Consider the following 6591-nt stretch of genomic DNA (forward strand, 5'->3'; position numbering starts at 1 on the left):
CCCCACGCTCTCACGATCCCCTCCTCTCTCGCGTGTTGACCGCAGCGTCATATCACCGTCGCCGGCCTCAGTGGTCTCCCCCAACCCTGCAGTCGGCGGCGATGTCGGCGGCGATGTCGACGGCGACCCGGATGCTTGCGCGCAGCGCCGTCCCCGACCACCTCCTCCGCTCCGCCGCCGCCACCGCCAACCCCGCAGTCGCGACGGCAGCGCTGCTGCAACATCGCAGCCGACCCGGATGCTTGCACGCAGCACCGTCCCCGGCCACCTCCTCCGCTCCGCCGCCGCCACCGCCAACCCCGCAGTCGTGACGGCGGCGCTGCTGCAAGATCGCAGCCGACCCAGATGCTTGCGCGCAGCGCCGTCCCCGACCACCTCCTCCGCTCCGCCGCCTCCACCGCCAACCCCGCAGTCGCGACGGTGGCGCTTCTGCAACGGCGGTGGTACCGCGAGGGAGTGGACCATGTGTCGTGCTTCTACGACCCGTCGCCGACCCCGACGAACCTGGGCCTGAGCATCATCCCGGAGAAGAAGGCGTTTGTGGTGGAGCGCTTCGGCAAGTACCTTCTCCCCTCCAGCTGGAGGATGGTCACCTGCTCCTCCGACGGCTACGACCCGCCCTTCACCGCCACCCGCGTAGCAGCTCGCCTTGCGGGTTGCCGCAGCGGTTGGGGTCGCTGGTGCCCGGTGTGGGAGCAGCCGCGGTGATGTTTTCTCAAGCCGCACCCATTAGGGAACACGACAATGAACCCGCCACCCAAGATGCCATTCCTGGCAGAGAACATGGTGGTGCCCAGCACGGCGACACCGACCCAGACAAATGCATCGCGTGCGAGCTCGCCTATCCATGGACGCCGTCCCGGCCGGACATCAACAAGATCGGCGTCCTGGGGGTCCCACACAGGAGCGAGAGGAGAGGGTGGAACCGGTGACCTAGCAGCCCTCAAGCACGTCGACAGTGATGAAGGCGAGACCGACGTTGGCTGCAGTACACACGGCAATGCCGGCGCAGAATCCTTGGCGCTATCAGGATCTGCCCATGCATGTCTTCACTGGTGCGTCGTTCCAATATCTTGGTTAATCACTCGTCCAAGTTACTCTAGCTGTGGCATGGCATGCACGGTAGGTGTTGGATCAATTGTTTGTTGCCTGTGATACGTTCCCAGCCCAACAAAAAAAGTCACCTTGCTCAGAAGTACATTTTATCGACAAGTATCCAGCAGCCACAAACATTACTGAGGTCTACTTTTATTTTTAACTGTTGGATCCAATATAAAAACGTTTGTGGAATGTGCATGCAGAGTCGTCATTGTTGTTGTAAAATTTACAATATCTTTTGAAGATTAATAACATATACTGTATTATATATTAACTAGAGCCTTTATATTTTGTAGAAGCATGTTATATTGAGCAAGTTATTTGTAAAACTGAAGTCGGAGAGGAGTGATATGGTGGTTAGGAGAAATTAGCGAGATTTGAAATCAAGTATTGCAACTTCTTTCAGTTATATTATGCTTTTATAACTTGCAAAAAAAAAATATTATGCTTTGATAAATAAATTTCTAGCAATTTGGTTTCTACTAGAGAAAATATGGTTTCGGCAAGGAAATTGTGGAGCACCCAAGCAAGTTCTCATTAGTACTCGATCTGACTAACTAAATGCCGTGAGTTCTCAGTTGTTTACACTCTATTCATGGAATGAGAATTTGTTAATACTGATATTCATAATATAATGGTAGGATATTAGCCCTCAAGTGTCAATGCATTTTCATTTTTTGTTTATTCCTGTGGCCTTGCAATATACTTGTTATAAATGTGTGGAGTTGTTGTCTGGAGATGTCAATTCTTCATCTGACAGTGTGCAGATCATGCTGGCCTAGAATAACTCCTGATGGAAAGTTCTTGTTCTTTTTACCTATATTGGTCTAGAGCAACTCCTGATGGGCAGGTGAGTTTCTTATCATGGAAACTTTGTTCTATTTTTTGCAAGACCATTTCGCATTCATATGTTGATATATTCATATTAGTGCTGGTGCAATTGCATTAAATTTCTAACCATTTAGATTCATAATATCAGTCTGCTACAGCTTGGATTTCTTTTTAGAAATTTCCAATCAGGATTGTTTCTAATGGTGATTAAAGTTGTCATAGAGTCAACATATTACAAATGTATACTTCTCTCCTCCAGATACCAGCCATTAGATTAAACAATCAGATATGCTGCTACTTTAACTGTAGGATAATGTGGATTACATGCACCTACTTTTAATAATAATCCCCTAGCCTTTTCAATAGTTGTGTTGTTTTGGAGCAACGGGTGCTGGCGGTGCCGGGGAATCTGTCGCCGGTGTCGAGCAAGGCTGAGAAGTTCCCGGCGAGGCCGGGGTTCGGGACCATCGGGAGGAGGTGCCGCGTCCGCGCCAACCATTTCCTCGTGCAGGTCGCCGACAAGGAGATCTACCACTATGACGTAAGATTATCTTTGAACCCGCAATGTTGCATGCTTTTCGTTCCATTGTCGTAAATAATCTGTGCATTTTTTCGATCGAGATGCATCATCAAGTGGATTTAATTCGTCATAAGTTGTATTTTGAACCATCATCAAGTGGATCTGGATCAAAAGATATATAGGACCAAACACATGTTGATGTCAAAAGCTAATTCAAATGTTAGTAAAATAAACAAACAGATAGCTAGGCAACTTATATTGACAAATTTAATGTAAAAATTTAGATTTGCCTTTTGAACCATGCAAATTTTGAGGTTTTATCTTCAAATTTAAGTCTCTGAATATATAATTTCTGCAAGCACATGATCATCATGGTTAATTTTCAGTGTGATAATCATGCATCTTCCTGATGGGCAGGTGGCGATAGATCCGGAAACTAGGTCTCGTGGATGGAACAGATCAATAATCAACCAACTCATTAAACTGTACAAGGAACACTTGGATGGTAGGCTGCCTGCCTATGATGGAAGGAAGAGCCTGTATACCGCTGGTGCACTGCCATTCAAGAACAAAGTATTCGTCGTCAAACTTGCTAATGCCGCAAAAGGGAATCAACGGTACCACCAAAACATTTCAGCTTTCCTTTTGGTAATAAATCTTCTTGTTCATGTAATGATTTTTAGAGTACTGGTTCTTCTCTTTTAGCGAGGAGGAATACGAGGTGACTGTAAAGCTTGCTTCAAATCTGGATATGTACAGCCTTCGACAGTTTTTGGCTGGTAGAAACAGAGAGTTGCCGCAAGACACAATCCAAGCTCTCGATATCGCCTTGAGGGAGTGCCCAACAGCAAAGTAATCCATTTAACGTTCTTGATGTGGAGCAAAAAAGTTCATAGTCTGAGTTCCCCTGTTTTCGTTCCATATATTTGTAATTCCAAATTTTCTTTGTGTCTTATTTAAATTGAAACAGGTACGTATCGATCTCTAGATCGTTCTTCTCTCAGTCATTTGGACATGGTGGCGCAATTGGCAACGGTGTTGAATGCTGGAGGGGTTATTACCAAAGCCTTCGCCTCACATAGATGGGTTTGTCACTAAATATCAGTACGGCTGTACCTAAATGTGGTCTGCTGACCTGAAAACTCCCGCGTTCCACTGTTTTTAGACTCCTATAATAAAATCCTGTAATTAATATTTGTCATTCGATTTTATGTTCTCAGATATTTCTGCAACGACATTTTATAAGGCCCAAGAAGTGATGGATTTTGCTTTCGAATATCTTAATATCCGTGATGCTTCAAGGCCCTTGATTGATCGGGATCGTATTAAGGTATGAAAGATGACAATATATTGTTCTCTTTAACTATTCTATTATTTTTCTCCCTACGAAACTAATTGTTGCATTATTTATTATTTTTTGCATTATAGTTGAAGAAAGCCCTTAGAGGTGTCCGGGTTGATGCCACTCATCGGAAGGATAAAACCATACGCTATAAGATCACTAGCATATCCTGTGCTCCGCTGAAGGAATTAATGTATATGCTCACTTTTATGCCATGTTTCCTTGATGCACTTTCGTTACATTTGTCATGTATTCTTATGACAATGTTAAATAATAAATTAGTTGTGTTTGTTTACCGTGTATGTAGTCGAGTGATTATTTGATTTTGCAGGTTTGATCAAGATGGTGTGCGCGTATCAGTTGCCCAGTACTTTAAGAAGCAATACAATTACTCTCTGAAATATATCAATTGGCCTTGCCTTCAAGCTGGTATTGATAGCAGACCGATATATTTGCCTATGGAGGTGCTTATGACTGCTCTTATTTTGTAACTCGTTAAGTTTGTCTTTTGTTGTGGTAGTTAAATCATTATTCTGTACATATGATTTCTTCAGGTTTGCACCATAACCACGGGACAAAGATATTCTCGGAAGTTGAATGAACGCCAAGTTTCAAGCATACTAAAGATGGCATGTGAAAGACCAGCTCAACGGGAGAGCAGTGTTCTAGAGGTGAACTTGAGCCCTTAATTCCCATTACTATGTACTACGTATTTGTAGCAAAGCATAAGTGTACAGTTATTTGTTTTGTATTGCTCTTATATCAACATCTTTGTATTCATTTGATTTGAGGATATATGACTGATCCCATCTTTTTATCTTTCTCAGATTGTTAATAGGAATTATTATGGCAATGATGACTATTCAAAAGAATTTGGCATGAAAGTCATGAACCTACTTGCATTGGTCGATGCTCGTGTACTACCTGCCCCGAGGGTAACTGCTTCTAAACAAAAAATGTTGCCATTACTGTTTTTACATTATTTCTATATTTATTTGACCTCTATTTCTCCTGTTAGCTTAAATATCATGACTCTGGACGGGAAAAAGTATGTAATCCTTCAGTGGGACAATGGAACATGATAAACAAGGTATTATTATACCCTAGACCCTATTTCCTTTATAGTCACATAATTGCATTTCTCGCCAACATATGCTATGCTCAGTGTTATCAATATCACTTTGGTCTTGGGGCATGTTATGTTGCACCAATTGATAAGTGGAGAACATTTGTGTCTCTGTTACTAAATTTCTTGGTATGTAGCTATGATTGTATCTACTTGTTTCTTTGATATATGTTATATCTTCCTTCTATTTCATCCGTGTTCTGCATCAGTCTTTAATATGTTGATTTCATTGTTTTTCCCACAGAATGGTCAATGGAGGATCAATCAACTATTGGGCATGTCTAACGTTCGCATCTCGCCTTAACCCAAACGACGTTGGCATGTTTTGCCATGATCTGGCTCGCATGTGCAATAGCATTGGCATGGTAACTTCTTCTTCTGGAATGAACTTCTTCTGCTAGCGCATAAACTTATTGAATAAATCTTCCTACCTAGGAAATGAACATGGATCCATGCGTGAATATCACACAAGCGCACGGTCAGGACACTATGGAGTCCGCAATCAGAAACATATATGGGCATTCTGCACAAGTGCTTGCTGAGCAAGGAATAAAAGGGAAGCAGCTTGAATTATTGATCATCATATTACCTGATGTTAGTGGTTCTTATGGTATGTTTCTTTAAATTGAATCTTAGCCGATATCTGTCTATTTTAAAATAAAACCAGTTTTAATTCCAAGGTTCTGTCATATAATGCAGGGAAGATAAAACAGCTCTGTGAAACCGAGCTTGGAGTAATAACTCAGTGTTGCTTACCCAAAAATGTTTAGAAGGGTGGGAAACAATACCTTGAAAATCTTTCTTTGAAGATCAATGTGAAGGTATGAACAAATTGCTAGCTGCTCGACAATCAGGACCAGAGAATGCTGAGATGAATGCTGTTCTGTGATTAGGTCGGAGGTCGGAATACAGTACTTGAAGATGCTTTGTACAAGAGGATACCCCTTCTGACAGATGTGCCCACGATAGTTTTTGGAGCTGATGTTACCCACCCAGCTGATGGAGAAGATGCATCTCCATCTATTGCAGCAGTATGTCATTCTGCTCTCTCACTCGTCATGTCCCAGATTGCTAATTTGCAGTGTGTTTATTTAAAAAGAGATGGGTCAGAGTCAGATGCATTAATTAATAGAGTTCAACTTCCATTTCTATCTGTTTTTCTCGCATTTTATCAGTACCATATGTATTGGAAATTTGGCATTTTCGCTAAAAAAATAGCGATATGTCTAAACTAAAGTAGCGATATTCATTGTAAAGGCTACTAAGCTTACTTCTCCCAACCTCCTCTATCCCGACCCCCTCCAACTCATGAGTCATGGCGCACCCATGATCTCCCCTCGCTTCTCCCCACTCGGTCGAGAGGGGAATCCGTTTCATCTTCCACTCTGTCGCCCGTCGCCCAGCGCATCTCCTACATGGCCCTCATGGCCGCCTCAGCACCCGTACACCCCATCGCCGTACAAGGAGAAGCCCACAGACTCAGTTGGCCGCGGCGGCCCTATAGGCCTACATGGTTGCGCTGCCATTGTTTCCCCTCCAGCGTTGAGATTGGATGGTGTTGGGCAGACGCTTGCCTGCGTTGCCGCCGGTGGAAGAGGGATTTTTCCGTCCTACTTGAACAAAGAAGAGATGATTGTGGAGTTTCTTGCTATCTGGTACGTGCACACATATCTA

General features: G+C 43.7%; 1 pseudogene; it reads left to right on the plus strand.

Moving 5' to 3' along the window:
- The first annotated feature begins 707 nt into the window (after positions 1 to 707).
- Positions 708 to 6135, plus strand: LOC123426129 (annotated as a pseudogene).
- Positions 6136 to 6591: the final 456 nt, after the last annotated feature.

Source organism: Hordeum vulgare, chromosome 2H (genome assembly GCF_904849725.1).
Source record: "Hordeum vulgare subsp. vulgare chromosome 2H, MorexV3_pseudomolecules_assembly, whole genome shotgun sequence".
In the NCBI taxonomy this organism is placed as follows: Eukaryota; Viridiplantae; Streptophyta; class Magnoliopsida; order Poales; family Poaceae; genus Hordeum; species Hordeum vulgare.